The 21561-nt window shown below is 30.8% G+C and overlaps 1 protein-coding gene across 1 annotated transcript in view; it reads left to right on the plus strand.

Moving 5' to 3' along the window:
- The first annotated feature begins 13162 nt into the window (after positions 1-13162).
- The window catches only part of LOC129218390 (flavin-containing monooxygenase 5-like), a 29689-nt gene continuing 21290 nt past the window's right edge, over positions 13163-21561 (plus strand). Inside the window, exon 1 of the mRNA XM_054852637.1 lies at positions 13163-13263. The gene's annotated coding sequence lies outside the window, so the exon portion shown is untranslated. The remainder of the gene's footprint in view (positions 13264-21561) is intronic.

Below are 21561 nucleotides of genomic sequence, written 5' to 3' on the forward strand. Positions count from 1 at the left end.
CGTTAGAATCTTTACTTTTTGATGGTATAAAAAACAATGCACAATATTATGGAAGCTTTTCGCAAAAAATGAAGAAAATAAAAAAACTCGAATTTGAAAAAAAAAGAAAAAAAAAAAGTCATAACTATGCAAACATTTTAAGCTCTTTATTAAAATGTACACTTTTATTACTCGAAAAATGAAATTTTCCATGTTACATTGACACAAACTGAAAATAAAAATATACTACAATAATTAAAAATCAAGCTGCAGCATGCGTTTGTTTTACCCTTCTCGTCCACCATTAGACGGTGACTGCAGTGCTCCCTATAGTTTTTTGGAGTTACGAATAGCAAACCACACTGTAGGATGGTATAAATGAGCTACTTCAGCAATTTTGAACTGTGTTACCTTGAATATTATGAAAAATAATCAGTTTTCCAATTGTGTTTGCTGTTAATTTAATAAATAGCTTAAAATTTTACGTAGTGATGATTTTTTTTTTCAACTCGTGTTTTTTTTTTTTTCTTCATTTTTTGCGAAAAGCTTCCGTAGTATTGTATATTGTTTTTTATACCATCAAAAAGTAGAGATTCCAACGAAAAAAACTTGCTCCGATTTTTAAAAAAAATCAAATATTTTGACGTCAGATTTTTTGATTGAAAATTCTGATGCTTCTTTACTACTGAATCAAAATAAGGAGAAAAAATAAATATTTTAAATCCAAAAAATTACACTGTATTTGGAACATAATAAGGTAAATTTTCATTAAATTTAGTGAAAAAAATTTTTTTTTTTGTGGGAGATAAAAATAAAAAACCAAAATGTCGGTTTTTTGAATTTTTCGCATATATTTTGAGGTTATAGAAAAAAAGTGCGAATACAAAAGTTGTAGATCTTTTTATTACCGACAACTTTGTGATTTAGTTTTTTTCGATAGGACTCCTAGTTTTTCCGGAAATCGTGATAAACCGTTTCCCGTTCCCCCCCCCCCTTAAACCCCCTACATCCCCCTTCCCGAACTCAGCTCGCACGTAATTTATTTTTCCTATTAATATTATTAGATTTTCTTACCTTTCGAACTGGTTTTATCATGTTCTAAATTTTTTTTGGTCTCAAACATTATTGGCACTGGCCTACAACTGAATTTTATTGTTTTAAAAGAGAAGTACTTTAAGCATTTTGCTTATGAAAAAATAATGATAGTGCATCTAGATTGACCATCTTCTGGTTTTTCTTAAACCATGTGGTGATTGTACCTTCGGACAGCCAAACATTTTGTACCTTAGGACACGTTCCAAGGTACAACATGTGCATGGTTATTAACAATTAAGATATCTTTAGGAACATGGAACAATGTTCTTATCTTATGTATTCTCTTAAACATTTAATTTTAGATATTAATTCATAATTCATTATCATAATTATTCATAATTTAATTCACTACCATGTATTTTTTTTTCTGATGCAAAATTGTTTCAAGTATATGGCTGTTTCCTGAATCATGAAGACTTTCCCATAGTACAACAGGATGTGTCCTAAGGTACATTGGAACAGATTGTTGTATCATGGGACAGCTTGGAACTTTTACTTCAAATGGCTGGCAATATTTATTTTTCAAACTGTCTGAATTTTAAAAATATATTGTATAGAAGTATGTTGGAGTATTTTGATTCGACTTTTATATGAATCAAATTTAAAATCTAATTGACGTTAAGAATCAAAATCTGAAGGTACAACACTCCCACTACATCTCAAAGTAAACACTCTCCCTAATCTACGATATTTCCTTCTCGTAAATAACATATTTCCTAAGAATATGAACGTAATTGTGATCAAAAATTTAAAAAATGCATGTTTTTGAGATGTTAGATTACTATGTCATGTTTTTCAAATCTTTTTTTCATATTAAAAAAATATTATTAATATCATCCCAGAGTTAGGTTTATATAGAGTATAATTAAATAAAGAATATACGCACTAATGTTCAGAAAGATTGGTCAAAAACTCTCTGAGCTAGAATGCTCACCAGTTGAAAAGAAGTTGTTTTGAGGAAAACGCGTTTGAAGAAAGCTGCTGTGAACGTTTTCGTATCTCCACCGTCACGTAAGTGCTAATTAGCATAGGAACTAATTGGAATTTTTCACTGAAATTTCGGCAACATATTCTTGAGCAGTTTTACTAACAATTTATGACATTAAAAAAAGTGAATTTTTCGTGACTCGTCTATGGTTTCCCCCCTTGATTGTGAAGAAAATGACCCTTTTTTTTGTTACAATTGCGTGTATTACAGCCATTAAATGGCTGTAACCAGTTATGGTATAAGTGGCTTAAATGTCTTATAGCCACAAAAATAGTCGAAATGGAATAATTCTTTTATGCGAAACTTACTAATTATATTTGTCTGGAGATTTTCCCATATCTGTGTTCTCATCAATCGTTGCAAAAAAGGTGAGATTACAACAGCTCCGAAAGATGATTACATATTCTTTTTTTGTATTTTGTTTACCCCTTCTTTATGTCACAACACAGTCAAAACTTGCGTCTCAAGTGCACCGTTATGTAACTAATTCTACATACCGAAAGAAACAAAGAACCCACAATAGCACCATTGACATTCAAGTCATCCAACTGTTACTGGATGCGCGCTTAAGTATTTCTAATCCCCTGGTAAAACAGTTTTTTTCCAAATTTGTGTGCGCTGTGGACTGTTACGATCTGTTTCCGATATCAACTGAAGCATTAGAATTCAAATGAACAGGAAGAAAAATGTACGTGGAGAAAAAACGAAGTTAAGGTCTCTTAATGGGTTTGAATCAAACTCTTCGGTTTCTGGAGAATCATTTCGCCCAGTATTATAGAAATGCAAAATTTAAAATTCTTTTAAAATGTCATGTAATAAAAAACATTCTGCTACAGTCAAATTTCGATGACTCGAAGCGCCAAGGGATCGGTTTAAACCTTCGAGTTATTAGTAATTTGAGTTAGGGGCAGTTCCCCTAGCCTTCTCCAGAGTTTGGGACCAAAAGAAAACTTCGAGATAAAGGAATATTCAAGTTATAAGGCTTTGAGTTATCGTCAGTCAGTTTATTTTTTTCCTAAAGTCCTAATATATACCCATTACATGCATAACCACACGCAAATATATAAACGTACACGGAGGAGAATCACAAGTGAAATCTTATTCGACGAAATGATTGTTGTAAAATTGCTTTTAACTCTTTTGAAATGCACATTCACATTTCTTAAATGACTTTCACCTCACATTCCCCAAGTTTCAAAAGGAACTCGAAATGTTGTTATAGGGTTATACTTTAGTACGGAAACTCACCACCGGGATTTGAACCTAGGTTGTCCGCACGTTTTGGGCGAATACTAACCACTATACTATGGGTACTTGCTTTGCGGGGTGAAATTTTTTGTTTTGCATTCGCTCACTCGTTTCAACAAAGTAATATCTCAAAAAATGTGATTTTTCAGGAGAGCGATTTAAAAAATTAAAAGCAAGGTATCATGAAGTACAATTATATTTCAGGCCAGACTGAACTTTTTGTTTGGCATAAAATCTTTTTCAAGAAAATCTGACGCTTCTTCTCTGTTTCATGAATAGAAGTGTAAAAAGTGTCGGTTCAAAAAGTTGCGCATTATTTATGACGTTCTTGCACTAAATTTCAAAGATTCTGTTTGAAATATCTCAAAATATGTCAATATTGTTACTAGTTGTTCTCCTTGCAATACCAACAATACCGACATAAACGCAAGTAGGGTAGACCGACCAATGAGTGAACACCAGCCAGTGAATGAACAGTGCGTCATTTTTTTAAAAAAAATAAGCTTCCAAAATTTTTTTTCTGAATAAATTCACTACAAAAGTGTTCTTTATTGATATTCTAAGCTATCTGACACCTGATTAGTTACTTTGGATAAGTATTTTTTTCCTGGAAAAAATTTGAAATTTTTACTGCCGTGAATCGTTCTTTCTCTCTTTCAAAATAATAAGGCTGGTTTCGTGCTAGCAATTATTTTGATACATATTATTTTTATCGATAAATTTTATTTTTAACTCTACGAAAGAAAAATTAAGTATACATATTAAGGCTATGGATTTGAATTGTTTCAGTCAATGCAGAAGGCGAAGATTTTCAGGTAGAGGGGTGTTCAGTCACTGGGCACGAAAAATTGCGAAAACCCAGTGAATGAACAATGGCAAAATTTCTTTTGATTTAAAAAGACATTTGAAGTTTCTTTGATATATTTTCATTTTCGTACTTTTTTGTAATGCAGATAGTTTTATATGCTTATTTATTTACGTATTTCATTATACATTTTATAATTTCTTTATTTTTCTCTTTGCAAACAATGCACTTTTTACTGAGTTTTATCTTTTATCTATCTATATCTCTATATTAACCTACCTCTACCTACATCTATCTTTCTATATCTTTATCTCTCTTGATAGATGGACAGGTAGATAGAGAGATAGAGAAATAGAAATATACATACAAAGAGAGAGAATAGATAGGTAGATATGTATGTATGTTTGTATATAGATAAATAGATAGAGGAAGATATAGAGATAGATATATAAAAAATAAGAGGTAAATAAATATATAGGTAGATAAATATAGAGATAGAATAGGTAGGTAGATAGATAGATCGATATATTTATTGATAGATAAATAGATAGGTAGTGGTTAATAGATAGATAGGTAGATAGATAGATAAATAGATTGGTTAGGATAATAGATTGGTAGATATTTAGATGTACAGACAGATAAATAGGTAGATAGTTAGGTAGATAGACAGATAGATAGATTGATATATAGATGGATAGATAAGTAGGTAAGTATATAAATAAGTAGATAGATAGATCGATAGATAAGTTGATAGATAGATAGATATATAGATAGACAAGATATATAAATAGATAGATAGCTATATAGATAGCTAGATACAGATAAGTAGATAGATAGAAAAATAGATAAGTACATTGATAAATAGGTAAATAGACATAGAGATAGACCGATAGATGTGTAGATAGAAAAATAGATAGAAAGGTATTTTGATAGATGGATAGAGACATAAAAAGATAGATATAGATAGATAGATAGATATAGATAGTTATATAAATAGATAGATAGATAAATAGATATAGATAGTTATATAGATAGATAGATCTCAAAGAAACTTAGTTTCTTTTTGAATCAAAATTTAACATGTTCATTCACTGGACCAATTTGTGTTCATTTACTGGTTCGAGGTGTTCATTCACTGGGTCGTTGTGCCATTTTTTCTTTAAACACCTAAAAAAGTCGGAAGCGGTACCATTTAAGTTCCCGCGATTTTTTAGAGATATTTACATAGATCAATTAAAATGTTTTAACTACTACGATCTGTATAGTATAGAATTTAAAATTACTAGGATTTTAAAAAAATGAAATTGTGCTTAACTGTTCATTCACTGGTCGGTCTACACTAGTACGTTCTTGATTAAAATATAAGAATGAAAAATGCTCTTTTTTTTCGTGTGTGCAATATTGTTTTCGGAATGAATAATTCTATCTTTCACTAAAGGACACAGATGTTCCATGCTTAATGGATCAAGCACAACCGAAAATGTGACATTCTTGTAAAGAACATTCCGAAAATACTTGAAAATGCAAATACGACACTTTTGCTCGCTAATGGCGAAATATTAAGTTATAGAAATGCAGGTCTTGTAGAGATATGCTATTCATTCATGGCAGTTCAAAAAATACCTAATACTTGAGATATGAAGTTTTTGAAAGGAGTAAACGTTTTAATGTTTTTTGTTTGTTGCAAAGTCTAGTAGAAAATCTTAAAAGTACAGAAAATGGAAATGTGTTAACTAACTGCTTTACTTCTAGTAATTAAATCTATCTTTCACTAAGCCAGACGTGAACATAATGTACTTTCCTAATGGTTCACTATAATTTGAATACATTATTTTTACTTTCTGCAATGCACATTTTTATGTCTCTATTTTATATTTTCTCCATTAGATCCGAACACATTGCACTTGGTTTAAACAGTGCCAGGTGCACCCGCACAGCTGTGCTTGTGCTATAAAGGTTAAAAAAAAGTCTTTAAGCTAATATAAATTAATTTTCATACTCCGAAATAGAAAAAAAGGTTTATGTTTGGGTGAATAAAATGTGTATACATAATTTTACCTAATATCCAAGCGTATTCCATGAAGTAATAAAAAACCCTGCTCTAACCGTCAAAACTTCCTCTTTCAAAGAAAACTGATCTAAACTGAATACTTTTTAAAACCATTCAAAAACACCGTAGCTAAGAGTTTAAAGTTACAGAATAAAATAATAACTTGCAACTATCCAATCTGAAAGTAGTTTAGCAATTAAAAAAAAAATAATAAATAAAATAAAAAATAACTTATTTTAGTGAAGTACTGAAAATATAAATAAATGAAACAAAGAAAAAAATCAATAAAACGAAAAACTATATTTATAAAAGCAAGCAAAAAAAAAAAAAAAGAGAGAGAGAGAGAGAGAGACACTAATAGTTAGTTCAAATGAATGATTTTCATTGGTCACTCAAGGAAGGATCAGAAGCGAGTGATGATCCCCCTACCCAAAGAATAATGAATTTAGTTCAAAAACTTCGTGCAGTTAGAACAAAATGAATATCCGTGCTTCACCTGATGTCAAAAGAATTTAATTCAAATATGTGCTGTAGTTACAATAAATGAAAATCATCCATCCTCTTCTCTTAAGAAGAAATATTTTCCTTAAAATACATACGCCTGTTGAATATCGATCAACTAAAAACTGCATATGTATTCTACGAAAAAAAAAATCGGGGCTTTTATTTACCTGTTTCATTCACTGCGACTCCAATTCCGGTGAAGGACAATTCCACAAAAATGACAGCTTTTACGAAAATATTTTTTTTTCACTAAGTTTATTGGCATAATTTTATAAACTATTAACTGCGACGCTTGGCGCTGCATGGTCTGCCTGGATATATTATTGTCAAGTGACGCATGTTCAACATTAAGACTTAAATAAACGAGGAGAAATTTAGGAAAAATTTCCCTTCACAATAATGCCAACACCTATTAAAACTTGATTAACTATTAAAACGTCATTGCAGTCAGGACATCGGTCCCTAAAAATTGTCTGTCGAATAAGGACATCAGCCCGTAAAAAAAAATGCGGACAGCAGTTTTAAAATAAAGTCAGCGCTCCTTTAAAATCCATATCCCTACCAAAATGTACTCCATACTACGTGGGTTACCTAAATTGTTACACCGTTCCTTGAAGAGAATGGACGTGAGGTCGCGTGACGCACGTCTAAAATTTTCTCTTCAATAAATAAGAAAAAATGTAGCCAAAATTATGACATTAAAATAAAGACAACATTCTTGAAATATCGTTAACACAACCTATGAATATTCGTTAGAAAGAAAGACAACAGATACCAATAAGGGGAACTCCGAAAATTCTCAGTACTAAATCAATATTAGTCTGAAGGGGGGGGGGGGAAACTCGTGAGTGTAAACAAAAATTCCTAAAACCCAGAAGTTGATTGAGGACAATGATTCATAAATAAAATCAACGGTTTAGTTAAAACTTACATCAAAATAAAGACAACAATTCCTGGAGAATCCTCTTAGAATGAGAACAATAGTCCCTAAAGCTCTCCTTTAGAAAAAGAAAAAAAAATCTCCTGAAAGTCCCCATTGGAATAAAGAAATCGGTCACTATATAAACCCCTGAGGGAATAAAGGTAACAATTTTCCGATAATGTCAATTTAAATGTCTCTACCTGGATAGGGAAAGTAGTTTAAAAAAAAAAAAGATTAACGAAAAACAGGAAACAAAATATTAGGATTGAAAAAACAGCACCAAAAAATTACTTTTCAACAAAAACAATTTTCCCAAATAAATCACTTTTGAATAAAGACGTCAGTTCTTCAAATCAACATCAACTTAAGACTATTTTTAAATAACATTAAAACAGTAAATTTTAGATCCCGATTATATTGAATAAAATAGTAATGAAAATTTCGATTATAAGTTCTAAATAAAATTTTTAGCGACTGTCTCTAACCTGCACAAACAAATAAATAGGCGTTAAATAGCAAAAAATAATCAAAAGACGAAAATTATGAGTACCCCATTATCGGAGAGGCCTAAAAACAGTTGACAGATTTATTTCTCCACACTTGAGCAAAAATGGCAACAACATGGCATTTATTCAGCTAAATTTACTTCATAAAAAATCGATATCCGGAGCAGCCGATTTCAAATGTCGAATTTAAAATTTATTTTCCCTTACTAAAAATGCTTATAACTTTTTTCCTGGTTAATTTAGGATAAAAGTTTTAGCGAACATTTTCAAGCTTCACAAACACATAAATAGACGTTAACTTAAAAAAAATTGAAAGAAGGAAATTTTACGTCCCTCATTATCAGAGAAGCATGAAAACAATTGAAGAATTTCATTTGTCCACACTTGAGCAAAAGTGACAATTATTCAAATGTCGAATTTAAAATTGATTTTTCCTTATGCAAACAACATTTTCTTCGTAAATTAAAGCTCTCCGTTCGTTCGAACCGGTAGAAAATTTTCTAAGGAAGTACTTTTCCCGCGCTTCCCAAGGAAACTAAAATCGAGACGATACGATAATTATTTGGAGTAGAAAGATCCATTTTCGGGTTCTAAAAAATTTCAAATTGAAAAATAACTACAGTCGGACCTCCATATATAGAAGTAGCAAATTTCCAGAAAAAAATTCGATACATAGAAACGATCTTATTTTGTCATAAAAATCCCCGAAAATATTAAAATTAAAGCTTATTTTCGTGTGTGAAACCCAATTTCTAATTTATAGAAGCATCGGTTTAAATGAAAGTTTATAATTAAAAAAATAACAGGAATTACATTTTTGCCCTTTCATACATCTTCATTCTTCGATAATTCAACTTGATCCGCAACATTAGGGGATTTTCGTTTTTACAATGTAATCGAGAGAAAAGTAAAAATTCAATCTACTTAACATGAATGATTTTTACTGAAGCAAAAAAGACTAGGAATGATAACCAATAAACAAAAGTTTTAAATTGACCCTGATTTTACAGTGTTATTGGTTACAACTAAGATTTGAAATAAACTTGAGGGAATTTAAGAACTCAAGGATTTATCAACGAACTATCTTACACACCCCTCAATTTCAGATTCTTTATGAGTTTCGTAGCAACCTTTAGTGTGAACATAATTTTCTCCCCTAACCTTCATTTTTCATGAAGCAAACAATCTACAGTGAAAAAAAAAATCCACGATTGTCTCGGAAAAAAAAATCGATATATAGAGATTTTTTCGGTACATAGAAACAATTTTTCTAGGTAATGAACATCGAAATTTGCGAGGATTTCGATATATGGAAAATTTTGATTTGTGGAAGTTCGATACATGGAGGTTCGACTGTATACATCGATTTTTTTTAAAACGCTCTTTAAACCTTCCTGGCATTAACCAACACAAACTGAAAATTTCAACGAAATTGGTGTATTAGCTTCCGAGTTTACCCCGGACATACGCATTTGGAGTTTGTGTTTTACTTAGATAAAGATTAAATTGATTTATTTCTAAGGGGGGGGGGGGGGTCAAAAATTTTAAACTATCTATATCAAGTGACACTTACGTCCCTTTCAACACAACGTTTGTTTAGCGTGAAGAATTTTGTTTTATATTCGGAGCAATATATTATCATTGTACAGTGTGCTTATTAAGTCTTGCGCCGTTAAAGAAAATCTATTTTGAAAAAAAATATTTAAGATTTATACACAACTCTTTTTTATCCCCCTCCCCCCCGCAGAACTTTTGGTTTTAACATACATTGTCAATTATAATATTACTGTTTATATTTATATAAGGACTGTTATGATCAAATTCTATTCCCCCAAAAGGGAAATTTTGATTGAATAGGTCTCGGCGCGAAGTCTAAAATCTTCTAAATCTTCTGACAAGTAACCCTATCCAAGTGTGAAACACCGACTGGAATAAAACTTTGCACATCAATAGGATTTACCCCTAAATACTGGATAATTTGGAGATTAGAGAGTACAATATTTTTCTTTATTTTAAATTTTAATTTAAAAAATTCAAATAATGACTGAAAAATAGAAACACAAACTGAACAAACTAAGGTTGACGTTTTTCAGGGTTTTTCTTAAAATACTATTTATAGGGGTAAACCAGCCTTCGCGATGTCGCCCTGTCCCGGTGAATGATCCAGAAGCTTAAATCTATCGTAAGAAAGTCAGGTTGCATATCAATAGAAAGCTCTATTTTTTAGCTTTTCAATGTTTTTTGAATTTTAATTCTGCTATAATTAGGAGAAGTTACAGTTATTTACACTGCCGTGTGCAGGTAAAGGCTGGTAACGGCAAATTTTTCATTTTTCAGTTTTTTGCATTTTTGCTATCTATTGCACGTTATCTTTATTGTACAAGCTCGCGTTTTTGGTTTCCGCTGAAAATAAAAAGGCGGGAGAAAAAGTCTAATTCCAACATTTTCCTATTGTTGGTATTAAATCCAGCTCACATTTCTTCAAATACATCGAAAACTCTTTTCTGCAGATACTGTTGTTTACCAGCACACGGCAGTACACAAACTTTAACGTGTAAGAACACACTTTTCTTTCTTTTTTAGCACATTCAGTTTTTTTTACAGGCCTATTTAGAACAATTTTTAAAATGGAATCTAAAAATTAACAGGGTTTCTTATCTTGTAGTAACATGTGTCCTTCATGCCAAATTTCATTGAAATCGGAAACGGTGAGTTTAAGAAGGTGACTTATCTGACATGAAATTGTTCATAGGCAACTATGAGCAATTTCATAGCCGCGCGACAGAGTAAGATTGCGAGGGACGGTTTACCCTATAAATAGTAATTTCAAAAAAAAAAATCCTAAAACAAGTCAACTTAGTTATTTTAAATTTTTTAATCATAGTTTGAATTTTCGTAATTGAAATTTAAAATGAAAGAATAAATTGTATATCCTCTAATATCCCAATTATTCAATATTTAAAAGTAATTTTCACCCCGTTAAAGGTGTCCGTTGCCGGAAAAACCCAACATAGGATCAATATTTTTAAGTGTTCTATAGATGCGCAAAGTTTTATTCCAATCGGTGCTTCACACTTGGCATACCTGTAAGAACTATGAAAATTGCACACGTAGAAATATATTAGAGCGTTGTGAAAGAAACTTTTTACGATAAGTATCAAAATAAACGAGCTGATGTGTGCATCACATGACTTCCTTTTGCGTCAATTGAATGGTAATAGCGCCTTAGAGTAAGGAAGGAAACATTTTAAATATTTTCACCCTAGTTGGTTGCGAACCGAAGCAAAAAAAAAAAAAAACGTTTTACACAGATTAATTTTCCCAATATTGGCAATTTTAATGTGATTCAGCGGTTGATTCTCTAAATATCGCCAATAGTGGCAAAATTGAAACAAGAGTTAAAAAAAAAAGAAAATCGACAAATTTGTCACCAAGTTGGCGACAAAATTTGGTGACCAAAAGCCTGGTGATATATCGCCAAGTGTACTCCAAATTATAACACCACTTGAGTTTGCATTGAAATTAACAATGATTTTTCTTCAAAAAAGTGTAAAAGACCACTTTTGGAACATTCGAATGGGGGGAGGGGACCAACCAAAAGGGAAGTTGAACAATTAGACCCCACTAGAAGTCTACTTACCAAATTTCAACTTTCTACGGCATACTGTTTTTGAGTTATGATATATGCACGTGTGGTCGGGTCGGGGGGGAAGGAATATTCATTTGGGGGTGAGTAAAAGGAAAATTAAGGTCGATTTTTGAGTGAAATTTTTTTTCGTGAATACAATATTTCCGTTACTATGTAAAAGGGAGTAAAAAGAATGTTTAAATATGATGTAGTTTTGTTTTGAATAAATTTTCTTCATCACTGCAACACTTTATAAATATTCTATGTTTTCAAAAGGGTAAAAACGAACAACTCGATGAAATATTGCATTTAAAAAAAAGTTTCATTTCCACCTTTTACAAATTATGGTCAAACGAAAAGTTCTTGATATTGTACATTGTATGCACGCATTGCATAACTTCCGTTGTACATTAAAATTCATTAAAAAGCATGAAATTGCGTTTTAGAAGCGTAACTCACGTTTATTAGCAGAACTTTTTTTTCTGTTTTAACAGTCATTTTGGGTACACAACTATGATCTTTAAAGTGTAGCAAATATTTGAAACAATTGTAAATATTTTGAAAAATAGAAGAAGCACTTAGTAGAAGTTTCCGTTAATAAGCAAATACTGGTAAAATATGTTTCTGCATTCCTTGCAATACGAATGTTTCGGAAATGGGTTTTCGTTTTATCCTTAAAAATGCAAATCATGAAAATAACACAACTGTTGCTGAAATTTAAAGAATTTTTAAATAATTACATTTTTCGCTAAAAATCACCTGGTCGTTATAGAAAATTGTGTACAAAAAGAGATAAATAAATAAGTCAAAATAAACATTTTATGCTCCTAATTTCTCATAGCGCTTTTCGTAAATGCCTTGAGAGCAATAAAATTCCTTTTTCCACTATAAAAAAAAATAAATAAAAATAATAAAATGAACAAAAATTGCAAAATCTTTTACCTTTTCAATAACTTAGAGAATATTTATCAAAAATGTATACTTAACATTCAAATCACCAACGTTTTACATCAATTCCAAAACCTTAAATTTTAGAAACAGAATCAAACTTTTAGAATTTGCATAAAACACAAGTTTATATTTAGGAGAAAGCATTTTCAATTTGTATGTTCGTCACAGCTATTGTTCGTGATTTATAATAGATATGAGTGTACAACATTTTAAAAACATAGTTTGGAAATAAATTTTCTCTGCCTTAAATGTAAATAGAGAAATGATCTAAATAAAACATAATTGTTTTATCATTTCCAAGACTATAAATTTTTGAGAAAAGAAACACATAAAGAAAAAAAAAGAAAAGAAAACTTAGACTGAAATTAGTTTTTGTTTTATACTACACGTGATCCAGACTAGTTCTGGAAAATGCCGCAAGACGTCGCTGCCTTGACCGATTCCAAATAGGTTAGAAAAGAAAATCCGCGCGTCTGCTCCGAAAGAGCGACTTTCATAAAACTCTGATGTTCTTTCAACAACTTGAAGATCAACAATGGCTCTGGGATTGGCTTTATCATCTGCCTAATTTAAAGGAAATCGCTCTTGTAAGTAGGAATTTACTTTTATTTTTCTTGTATTTAAAAAGGATCTGTTTTAGTTCTTGATTTTGTTTCCTATTTTCCCATTCGTTTATATTCCGTTATATTTAATTCACAACAAAATTGAACTTAAAAAAAAATCTTTGAGATTTTCCAATAATTGTTCCAATTCATTTGTTCACTGATTTTATTTATTTATTTTTATTCATTTGTTCACTGATTTTATTTATTATTTTTTCCCGTTACTTAAGTTCCTCAAGATTTGTAATCGGAATTTTTTTATTGATTCTTCTTCATAATAAGGTGGAAAAGATGGAACAATTTTAATTATTCTATGGCTCTTCGCAACTTTTTCTACGAGCAATCTATCTGTAACAAAATTTACTCGTCTCGTGGTTTTTACGTGTGTATCGTATATTTAAAAACTTATTTTGATATTTCATCGTTTAAATAGCAGAAAGTCATTTTTTAAAGTATATAAATTGACAGCTCTTTACTTTAAAAGCCCTGCCATACTCAACCATACCTTCAATTTCAATCAGGAAAGAGTTTCACAGGTAGCGTGTTGTTTGTAGTTCATAAAATTGAAAAAAGAAAAAAAAAACAAGTATAATATAAAGAAATTTGACTTCATTGTTAAAGAGTACGAAGTAGTGCTTGAACCTTGTTTCGAGATTCATCGTGCTAGGCGTATGTTCTAACATAATTTGTATAGATTCAGAATACATATTTTGACCTTGAACTATTTTTAATGTTTCGTTAGAAGCGACGCTATAAAAATATTAAGCGATCAGAGGGCTTGTAAGTGAAAAGTGTAAGGTTTTTTTTTTTTAACTGTGCTTTTTCATAGGATAACTTCGGGGAGGGGGGGGGGGCAGGCGTTGATGCAGTAACATACTTCATTTTAGAAAACTATCAAAATTTAATATGAACATATTAATACATTCATTAGTTAAATTAGAATCAATAAATATTTTGATATTTATGAATGAGCCAAAAATGCACATATCTATGAAATAAATTGGACAATAAACGCCCCAAACATGAGTCAAATAATTAAAAATGCACAACATTTTTTTTTATCTTAAACGTACTTTTTTGTATAAAATCATTTTTAGTGGTTTTAATCATGTAGTCAGCGTTAAAGTTTCAGATAGACCGTTCATATTCAAATTATAATCTTTAGACATTTGTAGACATTGAGCAGTATGGAATATGGAGTTATAATTAGTTATGTTACCAAAAGTATTTTGTGTCTGAGATTTTTTCAAATTTCCCCTAAACAAAGTTCGTTAAAAAAAAAAAAAGAAGCGGATAAGAGTAATTCCTATGATTAATTTATTTGGGATTGGGGGGGGGGGGTGACATATTTTGTGAAAGCTGTTTTTTTTTTGTATGTAATTTTATTTATTTATTTATTTATTTATTTATTTTTTTTTGCACAATGTAGATGAACTTTTTCTTTTCTTTAACTGTTTTTTTTCGTTAGAAATTAAGGAGTTTATTCTTATTTATTTATTCTAAATAATGGTGTAATTTTTATGGTTGAATTTATTCTAAATGATATAGTTTTTATCATTGAATAGTAGCGTTTAAAAAGACACTAACATTTAAATAGTGGCTATGATTTTTTAGGTGTGCTAAATTTTTTCACTTCCAAAAATAGAAATCTGGTTCAATGCGGACATATTATTAATATATGTTAAATTATGCACATCAAAAAATATTTTATTTTTCTATTTATGAATAATGCACTAAACAAATTTTCGTGACTTGTTTTTTTTTTTTGTTTGTCAGTCAAAGGAAGTGTATTGGTATTGCTATTATTACTATCGATAGATAAGAGAGACATAATAAGTACATATAGTAGCTTGGAGATGCTTAGACAATCAAATGAAAACTATTTTGTATATAAGAGTTGTCAAGTGCCTACTTTAATTGATTTTAAGAGAGTAGAAAGAGAGAAACTATTGAAAATCTAGGAGTAATTACATTTTGTAATATATATTAACTAAGTTAATTAGGTTAAAGAAGTTGCGTGTTTTGTTAGTTTGGTTTTGTTTGATCCTAAACATTAGAACAAAAGTCCGAAACTTTTTTCATTAGAGGGTACATTTAAGGGCGGGTCTCACTTATTTTTATTCATTAACTTTAAGGTGAATTAATTATAGGGAACCATAATTTATTTTATAAGAGATACTCTTAATATTTTTAAGTAAAATAAATAATAAACAATGCATAATAAATCCAAATGTATGAATAAAATTAATTAAAAATGTGAATCTCAAAATCAATACGATTTTCATTTACTATACGCATTTCATTAACCACTGTCTCGTAATAAGGAGGTAGGATGATATTCCTGTTAGTGAAGTACTATTTCTTTTCAGAGGGAGTTCGGTGAAAAGGAAAGGTATTATTGCCACAGACATAAGTTGCAACACTTTCTCATTACCGCTGAGAAGGTAAACCAACTCAATTTAGGACCAATAACCCTTCCCCCTTAAAGCGAAATCTCCAAGTAGTAAACAACCTCGAGCTCAAACATAATCTTACCACAACCGTATTGTGTGGGAAATTAGGTTAGCTAAGATTTAACACGAAAAGAATAAGATATCGGTCGTATTTCGCTTTGTCTGATGTAGCTTGCATCAATGTTGGATGCCATTTCTACTTTTGTGAAACTAGTAATTAAAAATGAGCAAACTCCTGCACAACGTTTTTTTAAACTGAAATATTTTAATCGACGCCATTCAACGACGGGCACACGTAAGAGGATCGGCGGGCGCAATGGTGCCCGCGATCTTAGAGTTGGGGATCCCAGCATTAGAGCAACGTGAATAAATAAACATAAAATTCGATTAATTCGTTTTATAGAGTAAAGTCTTCCAATATGGCGGTATCTCCATAAATTGGATTCATTTGCTCTTTTTATTTCATTTTATTTATTTAATTTAATTTGTTATTATTTTTTCCTTGCATTCGACATCTACGATGAATCTTGGACCTAGTTTTCAAAGAGTTAATGCATTTTCTTGAGACCAGAAATAGTTGTCTAAGTAATTGCGGAGATTAAGTACAGGTAAACGGCAGTATGTGCAGAAATGTTTTCAAAATATTTGAAGAAACTCGTTTAGGATTCAATATACTAACACTAGGAAAATGTTGGAAATAAACGATTTTTTTTCGCGTCTTTTTTCTTTAACGGAAACCAAATAAGCAAGCTTGTACAGTGAAGCTAACGTACAATCGATGGCAAAAAAAGGGGAAAAAAATGCAGTTACTGCCCTATACCTGTCCACGGTGTTTCTGTTTGCTCATTTCACTGATCAGAAATCTGTTTACAGTGCTGCAGTAATCAGATTGCACCGTTCTTATACGTTGAAAAGTATAACTTAATAAGTTATTATTTATCAATGTTAAGGGTGCTCTTCACTGAGAGTCTGAAAGATTCGGATCTAATGTTAACCTACCAGGAAAGTTGGAGCTTGTTTTACGAATTCCTGTGAAGTTTTCGGATCAATTTTTTTTTCTGAGTATTTTTCAAGACTATGTCTGTGTATTTTAGTTTTTACTTTTTTGATGTGTCCATTCTCCGATTTTTTAAAATTCGAGAAAAAATGAATTTCTTCGAAAACGAGGTACTGTTGGACATTTCGCTCTGTAAAACATCTAGAACTCGTGCTATCGAAATTTTAAGAACGCCCTAACACGCAAAATATTTCCAGCTCTCTTTTGAGATCTTGTTTGAAATAAAGCGACCATTTTTTAAACAAATATCGGGTTCTAACTATTGAAAAAAATTTCAAAATACGTTCACTCTTTGCATTCACTCCTCCCCTCATAGTAAAAGCCCCTTTTTTGAGGGAAGAGCGCTAATGGGGTGTAAGATTTATTACCCTCTCATTAGTTTCCCTCAATGACCTTCGCTGGACGTTCTCCTCTTTTTTCCTAAGGCTTTCTTGAAGAATCAAGTGCTTTTGAAAGTGATTTCATGTAGATGCGTGCTATTAGCTGTTAAATTAGCAACATCTGCTTTTTTTTTTTTTTTTTTTTCAAATTTGTGGTTTGAAAAGAAATAGATTGGAAAGGAATATTTCTGAGTCAAATTGTTTATTAACTATATAATGAACATTGTTACAATGCTTTCGAATGCGAAAAGTTGACATTTTTCCCTTCCAGCAGAAAAATATTTTTATATATAGATTAAATCGTATTCCAGATACTAGGTATTTTGCATCGTTTTACATGTGTTTTATGTTACTACAAATGTACACACATAAAGTGCTTTTCACAGCTCAACAAACGTTTTTGAAAATTATTTGTGTCTTTAAGAGCCAGACTCGTCAAATTTCATTAGAAGGTAGATACACATTGAACATGTAATTCATAATATACAGTAAAATTCATCGAATTTCAGAATCGGGACTAGAAATTTATTTGGTTGAAACAAGTATTCCGTTGCATTAGTATACGTTGTAATAGGATTTTACTGTATTTCTCTTTAGAAAACTTCCTAAGGAAGAAAACGATGCATAATTTGACCCCAAATAGAATCGTGAAAAGTTTCTTATGGGGTCGCAATAATACTCCTTATTTTAAGACATGTACGATATTATACAGTTTTTAAAACATTACGTGAGAATGTGGATGAAATTAAAAACAAAATTTCATCCAAATACAAAATTTCCAGATTACTAATACCGACATTTAAGATTGATAAGAAAACAAAAATACAGAAGGCTTTCTGATGTCTTCAGAAACTTTTCACAATAGAAATAGTTTTTTTTTTTTCATTTATCTTTTTAAGAATTTGGAAGCTGTATTTTTGGAGAATAAAAATACTTTTTAAAAACATTTATTCAGTTGCGGAAAACATTCCGTACACCAACATACTCATTAAATACATAGGAAATCATGAAAAATATATTAGTAATTTAATATGATTCGGTTAATGTAAAAAACACACCATGCTAGAATTACTAAGCATTGTATGTATTAGTTTTTATGACGTTTTCAGCCTTAAGGTGTGAGCAATATAGAATGGGGGTTACAAGTTTTCACTGCTTTCTATTTTCATTCTCAGAAGCTAGATCAGTATTTTAATATAATGTAGAAAAAAAATAATTACGGGCATTAATGGTTTTCAGGTCACAAAAGCACCCCCCCCCCCTCCTTCCTTAAAAAAAACATCATTAAAGATCGTCTTAAATTTCGTTTTTATGACTTTGATTTCGAAAAATATCGGGAAGGGAGTTTGCGAAAAGTCCTTCTTTGACCATAAAAAAAAGTCGTCTAAAATTGCATTTTTGGAACTTTGATTTCAAAAACCTGCATGTCCCAGAACGTTACTAAAGATGGCCTACAATCATGTTTATAACACTTTGAAATTTTTGCCTACCCCCCCCCCCCCCCCCGCCCAACATCACACTAAGACTGCGTTTTTAGACTATTTCGAAAAATTCCGGGGAAAGCTTTTCCAAATACTAATACTACCAAAGATCGTTTAAAACTGCATTTTGAAAATTTTATTTTCGGGAAAATTAAAGGCATCCCAAACAGAGTGCTTGGAAAAATAGGCAGTATTTCTGAGTAAATAGTATGCTTACGATAAAGATCATATTAATTAAATATAGAAATGGTTCCCTCTCTTAAACAAGAAGCTAAATCCTTTCTCTTGTTGTATTTACATATTACTAGGAGTCAATAGAATAGAAAATGTGGGATCTCAAAAAAGATTTTTGTTCAGTACGAATGATAAAATTACTAATAAGCATTTGATTAGAACATTCATTTTATTCTGTGACTGAAGACACGATACTATAATTTCTCAGCACAGAAGTGCGTAACACAGAACTTTAAAAAAAAAAGTTTGTCTTGGTTTTTCTTTTCTTTTTTTTTTTTTTTTAATTGTGAAATACCCTTACTTGTACTTATAATTGCTTTCCTAAATGTAAGCTGTTCATTTTCATTTTTGTCGTAACTTTATGTATTTCCTGCAAATCTGTTTCTTGCCCTTTTTTTATTTTTTATTATTGATTCATTAAATGCAAGATGCATGAAAACGAGACAGAGCGATAAAAACTTTAAAATCTGGCAGAGCGAGGCGTTGAGATTTTTTTCACCTAAGTATTTCGAGATTTTTTTTTCAGGCAGATATATATCTAGGTAATATTTTCGTACCTCCTGAGAAAAAGGACAACCCTTAATATTTATTACATGACAACTAACGAGGATCAGATGACAAGACTTATTAGAAAATTTTAATAAAAACTTAATGTGTTGAAGCAGAAGCACTATATACACTATATGACCAAAAGTATTGGGACACTTTCAAAAATTCACATTTTTAGGGATTTCTCGAGAAATAATAGACCAATTGCTTTATAATTTGTTTCGCATAAAATGTATACTCTAGTTGTCATTTTCCAATAAAAATTAAGTCTGCTATTCATTTAGGGATCAACAACAAATTGAGGAAATTAAAAAAAAGGTTTTTGATCATTTTTCATTGTAAATTTCTGGGAATAAGCTATAATTTTCAGAAATGAGTTAAAAATCTATCAAAAACTTATTTTTATATTTTTGTGAAATTATCTCTTATACCCATGGAAATATAAGCATTTCTTTCAAAAATGCAAATTTTTTTTGAAGGTTTTCGCCTCATATCACGCAGAGTATTTCGTCAAACGTTACTAAACTTTTAGAATATTTGCAGCATTTTAGAGAGACATAATAATAAAATTTGAAGTTAAAATATGGCAAAATTGATGAAATATGAACAATTAAAGCAATTAATTTTTCACTGCGCATGCACGGAAGATAGCAATTTATAACGTTCATAATCCAAAGCTCAGATACTTCCTACAATCCATGAAAAAAATTTCACCGCAATTTCTTTAAAATTTAAAAAGTTATCAGCGATCTAATGAGCCGAATTTCTATAATTCTAGGATATGCGACGAATGGACAGGGGTCGTTCGCAAACTGGCAACACTTTCCTGCCATCGTTACAGAGTGATTCATGATAAGAACGTATATTTTGTTGCTGGTCCCCTAAATGAATAGCAGACTTAATTGTTATTGGATTTGACGTCTGGAGTATACTTTTCATGTGAAAAAATTACAGAGCAGAGAGCAATTGGTCTTTTATTTCTCGAGAAATCCGTAAAATTGTGAATTTTTGAAAGTGTCCCAATACTTTTGGTCATAGAGTGTATGTAATATCTCATGTATTTTGCCGAATTTAGTAACTGGGAATTTGAGACTCTAAAAGTGCTAGGTTTAGCTTTATTCCAAAATTTCTGCGTAAGATAGTTTACAAACATTGAGAGTGGGTGAATGGGTGATTTGTGCCTTTGAGTTTGGAGCAGGGTGAGCACCCCTGCATACAAAAAAAGATCACAGAAAAATCTTTAATTTTTCAAATTCAGGAAATCCTTCTCCGTAGCCGTCCGCGACTTTGCCGTTGTTATGCTCAATTTGAAAGAACTTTCACCATAACAACCCCTTGAGAAATGCTATCGTAGCCTTCTCATCTGCATATAGTAATTAGATAAATAAATATTTTTTCAAAAAGAAAAGGATTCAAAGATAAAGATTGGGGGAATTTTCTGGTCACCAGTGGTGAGAAAAGGCAATTATAGTAGCCACATTTTTTGTAGTCGCCACTCCATTTGTAAAACAGGTAACTAACCAACAAAGTACCATTTAATTTACCACTAAAATATAAATATTATCAGTTCAAATAAAGGTTAATGTAACTAATTAGTGGCATTAATGTTAATTGTACAATCAAGTATTAACTATGCAAAGAGGATCCAGTTTCATTTTTAAGAAGAATGTTTTCTGACAACTCGGATGGGGTTGGGGAGAGTGGCAAACAGGCAGCGGAAGCGAAACAATTTCGCCAACCGATAACTGGTATTTTTAGTCCCCACTTTTATTCGGCACTTGATTTTTCAAATATATTAAGTAGGATCATCCATTTTTAAAGAAAATTTTTTGGTTAGAATTTAGAGTTCATTTCGTTAAAATTCAGTGTGGTCATGCAGTCTATCTTTTTTTTCCTTCCTTTTTTGAAATCATCAATTTTCAATAACGAACATTTTTCTAAAAATAATACGAATTTATGAATTTATTTACTGCAAATATTCATTCATTCGTTAATTTTTCCTAGATGAGATCTGAAACCGTATTAATGGAGGGAAAAAAATCTTCGTTTCAAAATTAATTTTAGTGCGAATATAAATAAATTAATATCACAAGTAGGATTGCAAAATGCGCGGCAATGTAAAATGCCGC

Source organism: Uloborus diversus, chromosome 3 (genome assembly GCF_026930045.1).
Source record: "Uloborus diversus isolate 005 chromosome 3, Udiv.v.3.1, whole genome shotgun sequence".
Taxonomy (NCBI): Eukaryota; Metazoa; Arthropoda; class Arachnida; order Araneae; family Uloboridae; genus Uloborus; species Uloborus diversus.